Below are 21,757 nucleotides of genomic sequence, written 5' to 3'. Positions count from 1 at the left end.
GGGACGGAGGAGGAGAAGGAGGAGGAGGAGGAGGAAGGCGAAGGGAGGAAAGCTTGGGCGCATTGGTGTGTTAATCTTGGCAAGTCCTAATCTGAGAACTTCCACTTCTCTCGAGGCGTCTCCCACTTTCCAACGGCAGGTCTCCCCCCAACCGCCCCCCCCCCACTTCCCTAAATAAATAAGGCAATAAAATGTATAAGGCCAGGCGCTGCTACTTCTCTGAAATGAGATCCAGGATTAGACTCCGAAGCTGACCGCGACTTTTAAGGGAGCCCCTTCCCCTTGTTGGGAAGAGAGGAAAAAGGAAGGAGAGGGGGTGGGGGGCGGTGGGGAAGGAGAAGGAGACGATCGGGGCCAAGTGGGGATAAAAGGACTCCGAAGGGAAACGATTTACACATGATTTGCACGTAGTTGCCCTTCATTCTGCCTATCTGAGCACTAATAGCGCCGGGGAAGAAAAGCTAGATGAGATCATTAGGCCCATCCTCAGGCCGCTGACCCCGCCGGGAGCAAATCCAGGCTGGGGGGTGGGTGGTACGGGGGGGGGGCGGTTGCGAGGCTCGAAGCAAAGAGCGGGAGCTTCCTATCTTTTCTTTCCCTCCTTTGCTCCCCACCCCCACCCCACCCCTGGGCTGGGATTTACAGAGGTAACTTCCAAGAGAAACTTTATCCCAAGTCTGGGCTTTGGGGCTCTCGAAGCAGAAAGCGCTTCTCCCAGGCAAGCCTGGCTTGGAAATGCCGGAGCAAAATCGGCGAGGAGGAAAGGCCCCGATTCCTGGAGGTCGGACCGGGCGGGGTTGGTGGGCGAAGCCCCCCTCCCCCCCCCGTTCACGAGGCAGAACTTGACTGAACGGCCAACCTGCCCAAATTGGCCTCCAGAAGCGCCGAGCCTCTCTGTATGGTTTGGGTCAGCTTCTATTTGGGAACAGCCCAGAAATTGTATCTCTGTAGAGCAAGAAATACTCCCCGGTAAAAAGCTAAGGCGGAGAAGGGCCGGTTGCTGGATGGAGCCTTCGAAGTCTAGCTTTGATTTCCCTGCACCTTATTTTGCATCCCTTTCCAACTCTGCTCTCGCACACTCCCTTCTTGGCTGTTTTGTAAACTCACTGGACGTTGTCTAGGCGTTTTACACCCGTCCGAGCAACTGCGCATCCCAACCATTACTTTGGATTTCGAGTTCCCTTTAGTTCTCAGTATTGTTTAAAAAATAATAATACAGAAGAGCAGTAAAATGCTTCGTAAAATATTTGTTTAAAAATCTTCATATTTATCTGTGCATGTTGTATGTGCGTGTGTGACCGCGCGCAATGCATATAATATAATTATATTATAATTATATATATTGTGACCGCGCGCGGAGAATAATATATATATATATATATATATATATATATATATATATATATATATATATATATATATATATATATATATATATATATATATATATATATATATATATATATATATATATATATATATATATATATATATATATATATATATATATATATATATATATATATATATATATATATATATATATATATATATATATATATATATATATATAATTAGGTGAAACCAAATTGCTGAACTCTTGACATTCCCAACAGCTAAGCCGGCCTTCTGTGGTTGCCGTCCGCCTCCATTTATCCTTAGGTGCGTTGCTTTTAAGGCGATTTTAATCGGCATCTTGAGCTGGTAACTCCTTTGTTTCGTTTCGGCGGCGATGGAAGTGTGATTTACAGAGATTTGTACGGGTCATGGATGTCTTTCCATCCTTACTGTGTATATTTAGACAGGACTTTGGTTGGTGTTAAAAAGTGTATATTTTGAATGGGTTCACACACAGTAGCAAACAATAGGGACATTGTCCAGGCATGTAGAACGCGTATTGAAACGCAGCATCCAGACTTCTCCTAATCTGCCCTCAATAAAGCTGAAATAATTATCCTAAGCCGCCTTTCTAGAAGTAGGGGGAAAAAATCATGGAGGAATTCAAAACTTGAAGAAGAAAAAACAACCCAAGAACTTTGCTCTGCATTCCGATGCAGATCTAGAAGGGCGACAGGGAAGAGGAGAAGGAGGGGAGGGGGGTGAGACCGACCAGCAGTCCAAACTCCTTGTAGTCATCAAGAGGGTGGCAGGAGGGGGAGGGAAGAAGTTTTGTACCATTAAAATGGGAAAACCTCGCGTGACTTGGCCTATTTGAAAGATATATAATAATCATAATTCGAAATGCTGCCGAGGAGCGACAAGGAGAGAGAAAGGGAGAGAGAGAAAGGGAGAGGGAGGGAGAGGGAGGGGAGGGAGGGAGAGAGAGAGAGAAAATGAGAAAGGGGGAGGTGGGGGCCTAAGCCGGACACCCAAACTGGCTGGGATCTTTTCACCGAGCAGCTTCTCTGAAATAAATGCCAAGTGGCAGATGAATAAGTCCAGTTGGGAGAGCTATTGGACTGGAAGATCCTGTTGACTGGATTAGGCGTTCATCACTCTTCCACCAACCTGTCAACAGGGGTTCATGTTCCCAAGGAAAACAGCCCTTAAGTTTTACTGATGTGCTTTAACACTTCTGTTAACAAACTAGTCCGGCGGCGGGTCGGGAAGGGGCGGGTGGCGCTTGATACCTTCTCCCCCAGCCCTCTTGTCACTGTCCCGGTGTCAGGTTTCCATTTAAACGCAGAACAGAGAGATTTTGTCGAGTTATGAACAGCAGGGATTGTCCACCCAAGTGTTTTAGCCAAAGGTTGGGAAGTGGGAGCAAACTTTCTGTTTCGCCAAGGGCAAAAGGATGAACAATACAGCTCTGGGGAAAGAGGACACCTGCCTCGGTCGGTACCTTAATGTTTCAGTCGGCTTATCTGAAGGATGCGCGCGTGTGGCTCAGTGTGTGTGTGTGTGTGTGTGCGTGTATGTGTGCGTGTATGTGTGTGTTCATACACACCTTGCCAGTTACAAGAAGCTTCTGAGAAAAAGTCAGTCTCCAGGCGGCATCCCTACTCTCTGCGCAAGGGCCTCGGGAATTGCCCTGACCTTGTGGATCCTCCGGTCAGGGCCATATGAACTGTAGAGCGCGTTAGCTCAGTTCTGACCTCTTCCGAAATTCAGATTTTTTTTAAAAAAAATGTTCTTCCATGTAAAGGGGGAAAAAAAAGGGGGGGGGAGATTCCAGGCCCTGGGATCTAAACGAGGCTTGCCGAATTGCAAGCACTTTTTCAACAGCATCTGCGGGTTTGACTTGTGCTTCAGTGGACAGGGGGACTCAAAAGTGACAGGCACCCCTATAAACAACAAAGGAGAAGTCGGAAGCGTTTTAAATATAGAGACAAATGGCACCCGAAGTTGTCCATATTACTCTTTTCTGCAGCGGCATCTCCTAGCTCTCTTTGGTCGAAAGATGCTACCAAATCTGCCTTTTTTTGTCTCCCTCACCCATCCCACCAAGAAGGCTTGGCCCATGCCCACCCAATCCACCCCTCCAGTCCGGTCGTATCGCAGTAAATGGGCAGCACCAGGCTTGCTTAGCGCCGCCACAGCCTGACCTGAGCGATTCCGAGCTTAAAACAGGTTGCCAGGGTCCATTTTTAACGCACCTGCCCATCCCCGAAGCCGCACACCTTTTTTTCCAGCTTGGCCGCTTGACCTCTCCCAAAGGGCCGCCGGGTGATTTTGGACATATTTCTGGGATGCCAGGCCTCTTAGGCGCAGTGGGGGGGGGGGAACCAAAGACAACCTTTAGGCATTGTTGTGCCTAGGAGAAAAGTTTGGGGTTGCCTAGCGGTGCGGCGATGCTCTCCATCTCCCCTCTAAGCCTGTTAGGGACACATTCTCATGTCCTTAAAGTACAAGCAGATAATTGTTGGCGCTCCATCTTTGTGCGAAGGAGGCCAGGGTGTAAATGCCTTTTAATGACTGCAGCTGCTGGCTGAAAACTGTCAATGGAATTGGCTAATGTAGAGCCCCCGGAAAGGGGGAAAAAAGAGGGGGAAAACGCTTTTGGGAGCGAACTGCTGAGCGCCGCTGGAACCAAAAGGGAGCTGGAAAGGGCGAGGAAGACACTGGCAGACGACAAACAGGAGGAGGAAGAGGAGACGAAGAAGGAGAAGAGGAGGAGGAAGATCTAGTTGAAGGAGGGAGGGAGGGGGAGAGAGGGGGGGAGAGAGAGAGAGAGAAAGAGAGAGAGAGAGAGAGAGCCGGCCTTCCACCTCTATCCCAGGGCCACCGAAACCTGCCTTCTGCCCTCGAAATTCTCTTCCGGATTCTGTAAGTCCTATGATCCCCTAACTGCACATATTCAGCTTCCCTAAAAAATGCGTTTTGTTTTTTTGTTGAGGAGTCTCATTTTTCGTACTGGTGCAGCGCTCCCGTTTTCTTTTAAGAGCTGCCGGCTTAACGGTCCCAAGAAAAGCTAGGAAAAAGTCGCCCGTAATCGACCCCCCCACCCTTTTCCCGAAAAGCAAGGTGGACGATATGGAGAGGGAGCCAGGGGTCGGGGGCCCAAAGCCAGTGTGCGCGCTCAGGTCGCCTTTCCCGACAGGGGGGACTGTTTGTGTGGGTCTCTCCTGTTCTTCAGGCTGGCGTCTGGCACCCTGATCTCCAAGCGGAAGTTAATTCCCAGGAAGATCCAGGGGGCGCATTCCGACCAGAAGGCGCCTCCGCCGGGAATCGGGGAGAGCGTTGGTCCCGGTCCCTCTGCCGCCGCGTTTCGAGCAACAGGACCTTCTGCTTTCACAGGGAAAGGGTTCGGGGAATGGTGGTGACCGCGGCGCAGCTGGGCTGAGCTGGACTGGAGCTCGTTCCCAAACGAGCAGCCCTTGAGGGTGGTCAATTCAATGGAAGCGAGTGAGGGGCTGAAGTGTAGGTAAAGGCGCCCAACTGTCCGTTGGAGGCGATAGCTTTAAGGCTCGTCGGTTACGGTGCACTAATAAAACGGGGCGCCAGATTCTTTGGCTCTTCAGTGACTGAAGCGCGGCGATCACTAGGGACTTTTACTCCGAAGGCAGCCTCTCCGAACCGCACCGTCTGCAGGTCGAACGAAATGTAAGAAAGGAGGGGCGGAGAGGAGAGGAGGGGGGAGGGGGAAGGGAGGGAGAGAGGGAGGGAGGGGGGGGGAGAGAGAGAATGAATATATATATATATATATATATATATATATATATATATATATATATATATATATATATATGTGTGTGTGTGTGTGTGTGTGTGTGTGTGTGTGTGTGTGTGTGTGTGTGTGTGTGTGTGTGTGTGTGTGTGTGTGTGTGTGTGTGTTTCTATTGTTTAGTTGATACTTCTATCTTCCAATCCTCGTCTTTCTTTTAATCCTAATTATGTTCCAAAAATCCTAGCTGGTGGGTAGGAGTTAGATTCGCCTCTCTCTTTCCTCTCCTTTTAGCAATAATATTGTTCAGATTGATTCAGTCAAATCCGGGGCTTCCTCGGGGGAATTTTAAATGAGCTGGAGAAGCGAGGTCGGAAAGGGAAACATTGGGGGGGGAAGAGGGGAACGGGTGGGGAGACAGAGAGATAGAGAGACGAAAGGAGAGAACAGTTCCATCAACGTCTTTCACGCACAAAACTGTAAAAACTTTTTATTGTAATACTTTAAATGAGTTATTCAGAAAGCAATGAGCATGGACATGTGCAGTCTTTAAAATGTAACTTTCCCCACGTTAAAAAAAAAATCTGATTTCGGAAATTCCCGAACCCTCTTAAAGTCTGATCCATTCGGCTACTAAAATTAAAGCCACTTGATGTGGAGAGCTATGAACGAAGGTAAATAACTCCGAGGGACGGGATGGAGGGTAGGGAGGAAAAGGCACGATCAGAAAGCCAGTTCCAAAGGTTTGTGGTGAAACTTTGCTGCCATAACTTCCCTTTCTGAACTTATGTTTACGCAGAATATGCAAAATGCCTTCGACCAGTGGAATAAGAAAAGGTTTATTTCAAAATGAAATAAAATTCGTTCCAGTGATATGGACAAGGCATTCTGCAAGCAAGGCTGTTTTCCTTGGGAATATGAACCCCTGTTGACAGGTTGGTGGAAGAGTGATGAACGCCTAATCCAGTCAGCAGGATCTTCCAGTCCAATAGCTCTCCCAACTGGACTTATTCATCTGCCACTTGGCATTTATTTCAGAGAAGCTGCTCGGTAAAAAAGATCCCAGTCAGTTTGGGTGTCCGGCTAAGGCCCCCACCTCCCCCTTTCTCATTTACTCTCTCTCTCTCTCTCTCTCCCTCCCTTCTCTCTCTCTCTCTCTCTCTCTTTCTCTCTTCATGTGACATTTTGGAAAACAAACAAATGACCCTGAGTACGCATTTCAAAGTATTATCGTCCTCTCTCACCATTAAGGACAATTGAAACATAAACTGACTTCAGACAGAATAGCTCTCGGATTCCAAGTAGACAGGCAAGCAGGCAGGTAGGCAGGTTCACCGAGGCTACTCCAACTAAGAACCGGAGGAAATTGCAGTTCCAATATTGGTTTCATTGCGTTGAATGGTACTTATTCCCATGAAGTACAGCTAAAATCGCAGAAGCGCGTATGTACGCAACGGCCTTAATGCAGAGCGCAGGCCTGGCTGTTGTCACAAAGGGAATCTGTGTCTACTCAGGAACAAACGCTGTGGGCATTCCTGACACCCGGGGTCTAGTTAGATCTAGCTGGAATCAGCTGCTCCTCCAAGCAAGGTCTTGTTCTTGATCAAACCTCCAGCCCAAACTTAGCTCTGTTTACACTGCAGTAAAACCCCACTCGGTCCCTCCGTTTCCTAGTATTCCCGTTTAGGATTACAGCCTTCATTTGGAAACCGTTTCCCTGCAGTCTTTTGTGCACTGTTTAATGTGTTTTTAATCAGGCGTTAATATTATGTTAAACCATAAGTACATTTCAGGTGAAAGACACATGGCAAAAATGTGCCTAAAGGCTGCTGCTATTGAATAGGCACGGAGAGCAAATCCCGAGGAATACAGTGTGTGAATTCCTTGAGTAATGTAGAAAGGGAACCGCTCCCAGGGAAAGCTTTCATCTGAGGCAGAAACTGTAATTTACCTATGTAAATTCTGGAGCAAAGATAGAGTCAGGTCAGGGAGAGCGCAGTCAGTCAAACGGCCTCTTGCGTGGAGAACGTTTCGGGGCTCCCCCTCTCTGCCTCGGCCTCCAGTTTCCTTCTTTCCTTTTTTCCCCTCCACAAAGTTATGATGTTGCTCCTTTTTTCAGTCAAAATAGAACAACCGCAGGCCAGGCCGAAGCAATTGACTCGGGGAGCATTTAGTCATCAGGGAAACTGCCCAAGATTTTTTTGCAAACTGTAGCCTAGAAGGCCCCAAGGGGGTCGCCCAAGCAGGAGGCCCTCCCCGCGTTCAGAAGAGTTTCCACTCAGTAAAGATGCTCTGAAGCCCAGCATGTCCAAGATATTTGCGGGGGGGGGGGGAGGAATGGGGGAAAGATGCTGTCAGAAAAACCAGAGCTAAAAGAGAGAGAGGAGAAGAGGGGAGGGAGAGAGAGAGAGAGATGTACTTTTCTCAAGTTTCAAAAGAGCTCAAACCTACTCCAACCAAGGATGCGATTTGTTCAACTTTTCTATATAGATCCTCCAATTCACGTTGCCAAAGGGCAAGTGAAAATAAAATGAATATTTTTTTTTCAGTGTCCCCCTTCCCTCCCAACCCACTCCTCTCACAAATTACCTCTGGCTTCAGTCAGAAGGTATGGGGACCTTCTCTTTAGTTCGTTTCCTGACCTGAGAGGCAAGAGGACAAAACTCAAAGGAAAACTGGAATAAAACAAGATCTTGAAATACACACCTGGCCCTTTCAACCACTCTGGTTTAATCACACACACACACACACTTTTCCAATTTAAGGAACCAGAAAAATGGGGCAGTTTTACACCTCCGCATGAGATCTAATAAAATAGGTCTAATTGTCCCATGGGATTGGTCCTTAAGGTGTGTGAGTAAGGCTAACTTTCAAACCCCTTAAAATCCGCAATAGATTTAATTAATTTATATCATCATCATATTTGGATCTCAATCTTATTAGCCCCTTCAATTCTCCTCAAAACTTTATGAAGTATGATTAGAAGAAAGATCTGAGCATAATTGAGGATTTTTTTTTAAAATGGAAAGAACACATTTGAATCAAATTCAGCTCCCACCACTCTTGGATAGCTCCAAATAATGTTCTTAACACCCATACCAAAATATGTATATATTTTTTTTAATTCTCCTTTACGGCGAGTTTTCCCGGGTTCCAATCTAATCTGCAGGTCTTTGATTTCTTCATGGTCTCCCATCCAAGTCTAAACTACACCGGAAGCTGCTTGATGTTTTAGGGTACAGCAAGGCCTTTATATGCCTGGTCAGATGACTCTTTCCCCAGTTTAATTTTTCCCTCCCCTCCTCCGCATGACCTCAGGCACGAATTGGTAGGTGGTAAATCTAGTTTATGGGGTAGTTGGCTATGAACCCTTTTTTGCCTCACAAACTTAGCCAAGAGGTGGAAACACCACACCAGTCCCGGCGTCTGCACAAAACCCCTAGAAGAAGTGAAGACCCTCGAATAGGTCCTATTTCCAAGTAGGCGCCTTAGACACCGATTTTCGTTAGATGTGGGCCATTGCGCTTGTGAGAAAGGTCGAGGACTTCCGCCGCGACAGACCAAAGAAAGGAGACGTGGCCCCTTTAAATCCGGGGGTGGGGGTGTTTCAGCATTCCTGGAAGAAATTTCGCGGCCGTTCAAATCTCTGCAGGTGCTTTTGCTTTCTCGCTCTCTGCGAGGAAGGGGCGCCCAGTTCTTCCTTTACGACCCAAATCGGGAAGTTTCCTTGCCCATATACATACATACATACATACATACATACATACATACATACATACATACATACATACATACATACATACATACATCCCCCCAGTCCGCTTGCCTTCCACTTCAGCCGCTCCCCCCTCCCTCTGGGTCGGCACTTTAAAAACAATTAGCATTTCCCTATTCTGGAGGTAAATTATTCAAATGTTTGCAAGGACCCCGGGGGCGAATTTGGCCGTGGCGAAAGGTTTGATTAGCCTGATTTCCTTCCCCTCCCGTCTCTGCCCCCCTCCAAGCCATTCGCTCCCCCCCAAAAGCAACAAAAGGCTGGAAGTTTCGAAGAGGTCAGCGCCAATTAGTTCCTTCGTCTTCTTCGGAGCGCCCCAGTTGGACGAAGCTCGGTTGCCCCGGGCTCCATTACCATCCCCGGGGCAGGCAAAGCGCGGACAAAGCAAGCACATTGGGTGTCGCCTTATCTGCGTTGAGGTGTTTTTTTTTCCTGACCATAAGGTCAGGGAAGCAACCAGCGGAGGCAGCGGCGTTGGGGTGCGCCAGCTAACGAACAGCGAGCCCCAAAATGCAGGTGGTCACATTCGCTGATCCTTCTCTCTTATCCGGCCTTCAGCTCTGTCTACATATTGATTCCCGTAGCCACGTCCGTACGTCCTTGGGGGAAAAAGTGGCCGGCCTAACAATTGACACGGGCTCAGCGGAGGTTAGAGACGTTCACGACACTGCAATGTGCAGTTATTTAGTTTAGACTCTTCAGCAAAAGCAACCCTTGGTTTTTGCCGGGAGAAAAGAAGAGAGAGGCGAAGGAGGCCTTTGGGTTGTTCTTTTCCTCGTTCTTTGTTGGCTCCAACCACTTTTGGTTGCCTTAGCAAAAACACAGGGAAGGCTTAGCCAGGGGGGTGAATATGCTTGGACGCCCCTAAACTCGCTCGCTTCCTCCCTCGGTTGGGTCTCAGCTGCTTCCACTCGTGCAGATTGAAGCTGCGAGAGTCCCCGCTAACAGGGGCAGTGATGGAAATGGCCATCCCAGGAATTTGGAGGTCGCCCAGTGGGGGAGGCTGTTCTCAAACGTCCTTAGTAAAAAGTCAACAATCCTAGACGGCTGATGGAACAACTAAAACAAGCAGCCAAGAGAAAAATTAGAAAAGAAGGTGGGACTTGGATCAGAGAAAAATAAAATAAACAAGACCAACTATAGCGCTCCTAAAAGTGGAGAATAGGAAGGGGGAGAGGAAGACGGAAAGAGTATCTACAACTATTTCAGAGGAAATCCCTCTTGCAGAAGAAGAAAACCGGGCAAACTTAAGAACATGAAGAACTGTAATGCTGTTTCTAAATATAAACTAGCGAAACTAAACCTCAAAAGCTGTTCTGGAAACCTTATTTGGAAATACGGCGTTGAGCTCAGAGGCCATCTTGGTACACTTGCAGGGGAGGGAGAACTTTTCTTGGTATGGTCAGGAGAAATCTTTTAAAGGCAGGTTAGGCAAGATCTTCGACCTACCTTAGACCAGTAAGCATACATAGTTTACTGCCTGGATCCCATGCTGAGCCCACAACTCATCCACTCTAACGTGTACATTGACCAAAGTCATGGTTTAAAGAAGTTGTTAGTCCTACTTTCTTATCCTATTTGTTTTTATTAATACCCATATAAAAGGTACCCTATACGAATCCTTCAAGAATGGTATCCTAAACCATTCACCAGAAAGGAATGAACGATGGGAATTGTTTCTAAGTCAACCTAAGTAGAGTTGCATTGTAATAAGCCTTGGGGTTCTGGATAGAGTCTCTCTCTTTCAGAAACTCCTTTTTTTGCCGACATAAAGGGGGAATGTTCTGGAGTCAACAGCAGACTGAAACGCAGTTTCTGGCTGGAATTCTCAGACTCTTTCAGAGAATACGTTTAAGTGGTAAAGTGATTTTAATTGCACTGTTTACAAATCGAGCAACTTTAAACTGCGTTGATTTCAAAAGGAAATATCTCGTAGAGCAGTCCGCTCACTGAAGCCAATGAGAAGGGAATCAAGATAGCTGTGATTCTCTGTGGTCTGTTCCTTTGCAGAATTCTGCAAAATCTTCTCCTTCCTCATCGGTCTCAAAATCCGTGAAATGACAATGAAGAATCGAGTCACACCTAATCACCTATCTATATTTGATTCCCCTATGCCCAGCGCTTTCAAATATTCCCTAAGGAAGGTTCAAGTGCAACAGTTCATGTGTAACAAAGGGGCAACTTTGATCATGTGAATCTCCCTTCACTTGACACGCACGAACACATAAGGAGAGTTTTAGAGACTCACCCTTGGATCACTGAGAATCCAGGTCATATCTTTATTCAGGGCTAAACAAATATTTTACCAGATCTCTGGCTGCTTCAAATAAAGAGCCCTGGGAATAAAATCAGAGGCCTAAGCAAACTATCCAAGTACCCACAATTCCAAGTTAATCAATGGAGGGACTTTAATGAAGAGTCTGTGTATTGAAAATAGAAGAGGTCTTTAAGTGGAAGTGTTGATAATATTGTTAAGGCAAGGTCCTTTGTGTGCAGGCGCACCAACGTTTATGCATTAAGTAAACTGGATTAATAATTAAGATTATTTTACAGGGTTATGTTCACAGAGAGGAAAAGAGCAAAGAGGCGTGTGTATGGGAAGATAGGTGAACAGATTTATAAAGGATATATATCAGTACATAAGGACAGCTTCTAACACTAATGCTTCACAGAAAGAGCAGGATTTAAACTAATTTAAGACCTCATCGATTTTTGATTTTTGTGAGATTTGCTTCCAAGAAATATCTGAGGAATCATTTGACTGCGTGTAGTCCAGACAGCTCTGGAAGTGATGGCAATAAGGAGAAAACAGTGCCTGGACTCGGGTGGGAAATGGAGGTTTCTCTTAATAATACTGTCCTAAATAATTAGGTCCACGCTCCCATGTCATAAGGGTTTTATTTGAGAGGACATTTCTGCATTCAGAGATCACAGTCATTTTGTCAAACAGTCTTTCTTTCTTTCTTTCTTTCTTTCTTTCTTTCTTTCTTTCTTTCTTTCTTTCTTTTTCTTTCTTTATCTCTTTTTTCCTTCCTTCCTTCTCCAAAAATAAAAAACAAAGTTTGCAGATAATGTTGAATTTATTGAATGGGGGGGAAGAAAGGACAGAAGTTTTAAAAATGGGGGGCGGGGATCCGGGGAAACTATATAGGGAAAAAATGAGTTTACTTTAAGGGAGAAAAGGTAGGAAAAAGCAGGCTATCTCCAAGCTTAGCGCGAGGTCGGAGATTTCCCTTCTAGCTCCAGCAGGGCAGGAGGCGCCCCTTGCAAAGGCTCGGTCCCTCGCCAGTACAGGCAGAAGAACCTCCGTGGAAAATTACAATAGGCGAAGAATTAATCCACCTATGTAGCTTTCGGGGACAACAGTACCGGGAGAGCTTTATTTATTTATCGTTAAGCCAAATCCCTGGGGGGGGGGGGCACGGGGTGTTAGGAATGCTTGGGCCCAGGAGAGGGTTTCGCCGCCTTTGGGACGCGCGCAAGACTTTTTAAGGCAAGTGTCAGGGAGAACAACGGAGGGGGTGAAAGAAAAACCGGGGACCTCTTGATTTCCTCGCATTTGTCGGGAGGGCGCCGGAACGGCTGCATGGATTGGGGGGGGGGGGCGGAACTCCCTCGGCAGAACGGACAAAGCTGGGGAACAAAACCCAGCCACGAAATAAAATCAAATTCAGGAGAGAAGGGAAAAGTTGAGCCCAAACGCCTGCCCTTCCCTCGGCGGCGTTTGAGTAAACGACCGGGGGTAGAAAGTGGTAGGCGAGAAGGGCAGGAGCCCACTTTGGAGGGGGGGGGGATGAATCTCCCCTCCCTTGTCCCTAGCTCCAGCATCTCAGAGGAGGACAGAGACTGGCTCTTTCCTTAGCCGTCTGCCTTTTAGGGAGGAAAAAAATTCTTCAGTATAGAATCTGTGTTAAGTCAGGGTTGACATGAGGGGGTCCTTGGTGCTCTCTGTGCTGGCTTGTTTTTCTTGCAGACACCGCATTACCCAAACGAGGTAACATCACCAGCGCTAGCAAGGAGTATCAAAGATCTTCCGAAAATCTCCGCTTGTTCGGCTTGTCTCGGGTCGCCCTTTCCCGCCGCCCTGGGCTCGGGAGGCCACGGATGCGTGAGGCGGGTCTCTCCGCGGATGGCGCTGTCCCTGCAAACTGAAGGCCCGGCAAGCACCCGCTTACTAGTCGGTGCTTGGCTGCTTAGTCCACCGATGAGTCTTGGGCCTGCCCATTCCCGGCTTCGGGGCGCCTTTTCGGGCAAGGGCGCCTTCTTTTAAGTTCCCTTGAAAGTGATCCTCTGATAGACGTCCCTGGGATCGGCTCTGCGGCAGCCCACTCGAGGCAAGCGGGCTCTGCCGCAGCTTTGCGGGAGCTGCTCCTCCACCGGGCTCAACTTTCAGCTTGCGCGGAGCTTCCCGGGCCGTGACCTCAGGGTGCCTGGAAAGGGCTTGTAAACCGCCGTTAATTTTCGGATGCACCTTTTACTCCCCGGCAAATGGGATCGAGCTGCAAAACTATGAAAATAAGTGGGAGGCAAAGTTGGGGGGGGGGATTCATCCCAGAGCACGGAGGGACTACAGCGGACTCTGAAATTTCCTTCAATGGGCTTCAAGTCTCTTGTAGGGAGATAGGGGTGGGAGGAGAGAAGAGGAAAGGGCCCTACCGTTTACATGATCACTCAGCACATTATGATCTATAACTGAGAAGCCAGGCTGCTGACAGGCAGAGCAGAGTATAAGCACCTCCATCGACTTTAATGAGGCGGTTGTTGTTGGTTGTGGAAGTTGTGTCCGACCCATCTTGACCCCGTGGACAATGGTTCCTCCAGGCCTTCCTGTCCTCTACCAGTCCATTTAGACCAGGGGTGTCCAAACTTGAGAACTTTAAGACTTGTGGACTTCAACTCCCAGAATTCCCCAGCCAGCATGGCTGGCTGGGGAATTCTGGGAGTTGAAGTCCACAAGTCTTAAAGTTCCCAAGTTTGGACACCCCTGATTTAGACAGACTGTTTCAGTGACTCCATCCAGCCACCACATTCTCTGTCGTCCCCCGTCTTCTTTTCCCCTCAATCTGTCCCAGCATTAGGCTCTTCTCCAGTGAGTCCTTCCTTTTCATTAGGTGGCCAAAGTATTTGAGTTCCATCTTCAGGGTCTGGCCTTCTAAAGAATAGTCAGGGTTGATCTCCTCTAGGACTGAGCGGTTTGATCTCCTTGCAGTCCAAGGGACGTGCAGGAGTCTTCTCCAGCGCCATAGTTCAAAGGCCTCAATTCTTTGGCGCTCAGACTTCCTTAAGTCCAACTTTCACAGCCATTCATGGCTGTGAAAGGTGGACCATAAGAAAGGCTACTCGGGGATAAATAAATTGCAGCTTTGACCTATCAGCCCAACTGCAAGCATATTTATTTTAATAGAGTTGTGTTTTTGCTTTTTAAAAAAACCTAATAAAACAAAGGGGGGAGCACAATTTTAAAAAGTGCTTAACTTTGTTGAGTGAAAGAAATTGCTCAACATTGCTACTGGAAGAGAGAGAAAAAGATCTGTATCTTCTCTTCCTTATATCCGTACTTGTGATGATTAATTTTGGCATCTATCTGGCTGTTCCGAGAGATAAATTATTGTCTTTTATCTCTGTGAGTGCATATAAATAAAATACAGAGGGCTACTTAAAGCAATTACCTCCAAATTCATTTGGAGCAACAAGTAAAGGCAGAGAGTCCTACTTATAGTTCCAAGAAGCCGCCAATCCCTTTAGGTTCAGTGAGATTCATTCCCAGGTAAGAGTATTTAGGATTGCAGCTGTAGTAAAGGTTTGTAGTAAGGGTTTGTAGTAAGCGCCAAAGGCTGAGTGCCAAAGAATTGAGGCCTTTGAACTATGGTGCTGGAGAAGACTCCTGCAAGTCCCTTGGACTGCACAGCGGTCAAACCACTCAGTCCCAGAGGAGATCAATCCTGACTGCTCTTTAGAAGGCAAGATCCTGAAGATGAAACTCAAATACTTTGGCCACCTAATGAGAAGGATGGACTCAATGGAGAATGCTGAACCTAATGCTGGGAAAGATTGAGGGCAAAAGAAGAAGGGGACAACAGAGAATGAGGTGGCTGGATGGAGTCACTGAAACAGTCTGAGTCTAAATGAGGACAGGAAGGCCTGGAGGAACATTGTCCATGGGGTCGTGATGGGTGGGACAAGACTTCACAACTAACAACAAAAGGGTTTGTCCATATGGCAAAAACACAAGCAGACTTGGCACCTTTTTTGCAACCATAGACACAGAGCTCTATATTCACACACACACACACACACACACACACACACACACACACAGGTTACTCTTAGGTTACAGAATGTCTTTTTTGCTTATACAAATATCTCCGGGTAACAGCCCCTTAGTATTAGCCATCCATAAATGCAAAATCAAATTTTGAAAGTATAATTGTGCTGATTTTATATGTAGGGAAGAAGCCCACCTTACTTGTGCTTTAATATGAGAACAGGCAGGTCCTTGAGTTCTTCAGCTGGCTATGGAAGTGATCCTCAAGAGCCCCACATCTTGCCAAACAGGCTCCCCACCCTAAGCAGACCTCAAGCTGCTAAGTGACTTCATATTGCAGTGAATTCCCTGGATCAGGTGAAGAACAGGTAATCTCAGCCTCCCAGGAGAGCTTACAGGGAGGATCTCGATGGGTCAACCAGGAAGGGAACAGATCAGAACCAGGTGAAGAGGAAGGAGTCAGTGGTGTATCAGGAAGGAAGCCTGAACTGCAATTAACAATAGGCATTGGGTTTCTTTGCATAGGGGCAGGAGGACTTGGGCTAGATAGGAATGGGGTTAGAGAGTGTTGGATTGAGGGCCAAGACTGCTCCAAGAAAACTGCCTAACCTCAATGGTCTTTGAAGTTAAGGGGAGTCATGTGGATTGGGAGACAACTTTCTTCTGCCGTCCTGGACTCAGAAACTGACCAGACTTCTTTTTTTTCTGGTATTGCTACATCACCAATGCTCTGGAGGTTAGTAACCAAGCACTTTGGGGCAGAAACAGGCAAATAAATGAATAATTCAAGAGCATATTTTCTCAAAAAAAAAAAAAAGAGTGTACCCTTGCCTTCTATCCCTGTCTGGAAAGCTAACTGGAGAAAAGTAGAAAACTGCCCAAAAGCTGGTGCAATTCTATTTAAGAACAGGGTCTTGGAAGTCTTCACGATAATCTGGGCAAGATGGAACCCTTAGGGCTGGCCTTAATGTCCAAAAGAGAATTTAGTGTCACATCTCATTTTTGGAGAAAGTAATTTGTACAAGCACAAATCTCTAATATCAAAATAACCAAGGAAATTTTGGGAGAGAATCCCTGCCCAACATAGATTAAGTTGTTTTGTTTTATTTTATTTTTTAAAAAATGCTAGTTCTGGCTTAATTATGGGCCCCAAATCAGGTTAACAAGAAAAAGTTTTTTTTCTTTAAAAAAGTCTAATTTTTCAGTCAATCTCAGAAGAAAGAGAATATTAATACTAGAATAGACTATTTGTAGATCAGGACTGGAATGAAGGCTCCTTGGTGGTCTCTGAGCTTGACTGTTGGATGTAATAACCAAGCTCAGAGAGTACCAAGGACCCCTCAATATTAATATTTAGGATGCTTATAAAATTTAACTTCATACGAGTTATGGTGGTTTAAGTTACCTTTAAAACAACCTTTGTCCAAATACATTGGATTACAGTTCCAATTAATTATAGCCAGTAGATCTATTGGTTGGAAATTTGGAAGGGGCAGTCCAACATATTAGGATGCAACAAGGTGGGATTTGAACTTTATAATGAGATGAGATCATCCATATTACATGTTAGGCATGCTAAAATTTATATTAATTCTGAAGTTCCAGTAGAAAGACTAGGCTTAGGGTATTTGAGATACCAGCAGATAGAAGTGAGAGACTTAGGAGGCAATTTTCCCAAAGTGCCTAAACTGAGTCACTTAGGTATGAGGAAGGTGGATTAGGTGGCTCCTTGGGATGGATTCTTCTTCTAGGTTTAGTAATTCAGGCCATCCTCATCTGCCCCCATTCCAAAAGGATCAACCCTTGCTTGGGAGCTCCCCAGTCACATCTAGTTGGCCACTGTGAGAAACAAAATGCAGGACTATGATGAGCTTTGACCTGATCCAGGGCCAACAGTACCTATATTGTTCTGTTCTAACTTAATAAGTAGGACACCCTCCCTTTCCTTTAACTCTAGCATCAACAGATATGAATTACATTGTTGAACTGAGCCAGATAAATCACAGAAAATGTAGATGAGAGAATACTCAAACATAAACATAATTCATCCTTCATCAAATACTAGAAATGACTCTCCATTATCTGGAGTTGTCAGCATTAAATGAATATTTTTCAAGAAAATGCATATCTTACTACTGGGCAGGAGACCCCTATATCCCACCCTGCCATCAGTTATTATGTACGTTGCTAGGACAAAGCAGAGTGTTTTATTTTACTCCTTATATCAAGAAAAAGATGTATCTCTGCTACCGATTTCTGTTTCATTTGGGTTGGGTTGGAACATTCCTCCATCACCACACCTGTTAAGCACCAAAGGATGCTGCATCTGCCCAAGCTTGCAACCAGCATGAAACTGGGATTAAGGGAGGCATTCTGGTCCTAAAGCAACTGATAAGGAGACAAGCGTATGTGCTTGCACAAGGACTTTGAGAAGTGGTCTGTTGTGAAAATGGATGCTCCATTTTACATGATGCAATGAAAACAGCAAGGAATATATAACACATTGGTACAATCTGTGACGAATCCCTGGGAATTGTGTTCCTCCACAAGGTGTGCTTAGCAGATTGTACAGTACATATTAAACCGAAAGAAACTATTTTATAGTTTAATGTGATGGGTCTGGTTCATGCAATACACTAAGATTTGTGGCTTATTTAATTCCCGCATCATCTATGTAGTTCATTACTTATAGTTAATGGTTTAGCATGAACAATACCTGTAGCTCATTTATAATTTAAGGTAAAGGTAAAGGTTCCCCTCGCACATATGTGCTAGTCTTTCCCAACTTTAGGGGGTGGTGCTCATCTCTGTTTCAAAGCCAAAGAGCCAGCACTCTCCGAAGACGTCTCTGTGGTCATGTGGCCGGCATGACTAAACACTGAAGGTGCACGGAACGCTGTTACCTTCCCACCAAAGGTGGTTCCTATTTTTCTACTTGCATTTTTACATGCTTTCAAACTGTTAGGTTGGCAGAAGCGGGGACAAGTAACGGGAGCTCACTCCATTATGCAGTGCTAGGTTTTCGAACTGCCGAACTGCCAACCTTTCTGATAGACAAGCTCAGCATCTTAGCCAGTGAACTATTTAAAGATTATAAATTTAAACATTTATAATGTTTAAATTCATCCCAGAATAGTAACTTGATGTTATTCTCCAGTTTTCCTTTAGATGGTGGCTGAGTTAGGACATTTCCTTCCAGACTAGTCTTACACCCTTCCTCAACATACCAGCATACCTCTCTCCCACTCTTGGTAACAAATTTCTAAACCATTTTGACATGCAAGAGGAAACTGGTGCTTTGCCTTCATTGCATTTACTCAAGAGTAAGCCCTTTCAGTCCATGTGACTGATTGTCCAGTCGATGTGTACATCATTGCACTGCTAGGAAGGAATTGATTGGATCTATGCAATTATGTTAGGATCTGGGCTGTAAAAATCCAGACAATCTGTAGTTCAGCATATACTGTATATAGTTTTCTGCACTTCTTTGTTGCCATTTATTGGACTTCTGAATTTTTGCAACTCAGATCTACTAGCCCCAATTACATAACTATGGTGATAGTGCCTTACCCCCAACCCTTCCACATCCTACCCTTTCATAACCAGGAGCCTGAAAAAAAAACTGTTCTCTCTTTCTTCCAGGCAGACCAAACTTTGTGATGAATGGATCTCCTGTTCCTCAAGTTCATGTAAGGTAAAGCAGTAAATTCCCACCTCTGCTCTGTTGTTGCATGTAAAGAGAGCTTTAGAACGTGATTTAAAAAATAGTATATGCTACAATAACAAATGTTCTATTTACCTGATCTACTGAACCACAAACAAGCCAACCACATTTTCAACTATTGTGTTGTATCTTCAGGCAAAGCCAGGAAATTAGTTTGATAAAAGTAAGCTTGTTAATCATGAATAAATGTATCCCAATAACACATCCTTATTGTATAGGTGTAGGTACTTGGATGGGGGGGGGGAGTACTGGAAGAAAAAGGAGAGGAGAGCAAGGGGTTGATGTAATTCGTATTTTTGCTTCTTTACTTTGAAAGAGAGATCTATCCTAGAAACAAAACACATCTTTTTCTGTGCAGACATCATCAAGCTCCATTTCTGGAGTCCCAGGTTACTGATGATAGTTTATATTTTGACTTGCTGCTGCTAGTCAAAATAAATAGCATATAAATCATTCCACATCTAGAGGTCTTTCAGTGGATGACCAGTGGCATTATCCTTAGGAATGATTGAAAATTCATGTTAACATTGGGAATACATGATCTACAGAAAACTACCATATACAGTATACTTGTGGGTAAAGCCAACTGCAGATAAGCCAATCCTTAAATTTGTAACTAAAGTGCAATAATCAATAGATACAATAAGCTAACTCTCAAAATGTTACTCTGTTTTTTCAATGTATTCTGAAGGATTTTGTCAAATGCAGGACATCTGGAGTCAGTTCAAATAAATACAGGCCTATTGCATGCTAGTACTCTGTACAAGAATCTGAACTACTACTGGTCAAAGCAAATTGGCGGTAGATCAGTCAATGGAATTCAAGGTGGCCTGGAGTTAGATCTCTTGTGGGTGCAAAGGGTTTCAAGACTGATAATGAGCTTGACACCTCTCCCACATCTCAGGCTCAGCCTGGACACCTCCTTCAGATTTCATTTGTTTTTCTATTCATGTACTTTATTTTAAAATTCAAGGTTTGGCTTCCTCCAGGTGACCTTATCTACAAATATATATGGGGTACTTTAAAAAAATATTACCATATATACTTGCAATCCACAGATAAGCCAAACTCTATCTAAAATTCTTGGCTTGTCCACAAATATGTACTATGGATAAATAGGTAAGTACTGCCTCCAGGTCTACAATGAATATACAAGCCCTTCTCTTTCATAATAAAATGAAGCTTACCAGAAATAAAAAGAAATCAATGAAGAGGTGATTAAGTAAACTCTTAAGCTACACCTGTATTGCATTAATAATGAAGATTTACCAACTGAAAGCAACAGAATGGTGAATCATATTGTTCCTCTGTGATAATGCTGATATGGTTCTAGGGTGGAGATAAATAAGCTGGTCTTTGGCCAATCTTTTAAAGGTTGAGGGGATTTTTCTGAAGAGTAGCTCCCTTCCTCCCAAAGTGGATACTGGATTCACATATCATAGTAAGCTAGAGTTCGTTTATTTATAATAATTGGGTCTGTTCACACAACTTGCAAAGCTGTAAACTAATGACAATGGTGAAATGTGTGCAATGTGTTCGGTCAAACCCTTAGTGCAGAATGTGAATTTGTCCAAATATGTGACCCATTCAGATCATAAAGAGTTTTTTTCCTCCCCATCAGGAGTCAAAATTCTAGGAGTCCTTCCCCCTTTATCCTCCTCTAGATGCTCATCAATAACCTACAGTCTTGTTTGATTTGCTCTGAATATATATTTCTACTGCTTAGAAACATCAATTTTTTTTTTCATATTGCAATGTGATCAAACTGATCTATAAACAGCCAAATCTTTCCTCTCCTGTGCTGGTTTAAAAGGTAAGATTCCTTACAATCAAGATCAGTGTCATAATTCAGCTACTCACAATGCACTTTGACCCTTGGCTATCTCCATATAAGATGGGTTTCGTGAAAGCAAAGAGTCGGGCATCTGTATTCTTCCATCATTCAAACAAAACGTATCTCAGGAATGAAGTTTCTCTAATTAGGTTACATAAACATATTCAGTGAACAATCCTGTTCCATCATAGGACATTTGTTGTTTATTATGTCAATAGGACTAAGATTTTTGACCTTAATTTGAACCATTTTTCTTTCCTGTCCTTAAGTCTCATTGAAATAATTAGCATTTCCTTCCCAAGCAACATATGTGTTATGCCACCCTATATGTAATCCAGAAATAGGCTCCTTGGAGTTAAACTGTTTCTTGGTTAAGTATTTTGAGCAATGAGAGTTAACAATATAGCAGCTGTATTCCCAAAGTATGTTTAAGCAAATCAGAAAAGGTTTAGCAAATACATTCACATGACATGCTTGAGCTTCATTTGATTGCAAATTTAGTTCTTTTTCTCTGACATCAAATTTCACATTTTTCTGTTTATTATGGTACAGCATGTTACTACATAGTCAGAGAAATGCTAATAAATTTCGAAGAAGTTTATTCTTCTTCCTCTACTTCTGTCTTAATTTCTTGAATATAATTTCTGAAGGTCAATAAGTAAGCCTAGTGGCTATGCTTCCTTTTCCTCAAAGGAGTTAGTTGCTATTTAGAAAACTATTATTTTTTAGTAGTGGCTTATAGAGTAAAGATGAGAGGATGCATAGAGACAGTGCCTGTGGTCCAAAACTGGACTACTTCTGTCCAGTGGGAAGGAAGGAAGGAAGGAGGGAGGGAGGGAGGGAGGGAAGGAAGGAAGGAAGGAAGGAAGGAAGGAAGGAAGGAAGGAAGGAAGGAAGGAAGGAAGGAAGGAAGGAAGGAAGGAAGATTGGTAGAAGTCAGCATCTTTGTGGGGACATGTATGGAAGGGAAGGAAAAGAGAGGGTGACTCCCCTGCAGAAGAGTAGGGATCAGGCAAGCTGGAGCATAAGGAGTTAAACAAGATTTAGCAAATTTT

Source organism: Natrix helvetica (assembly GCF_964273705.1).
Source record: "Natrix helvetica genome assembly, chromosome: 2".
Lineage (NCBI taxonomy): Eukaryota > Metazoa > Chordata > Lepidosauria > Squamata > Natricidae > Natrix > Natrix helvetica.
Note: the sequence above shows the minus strand (reverse complement) of the source record.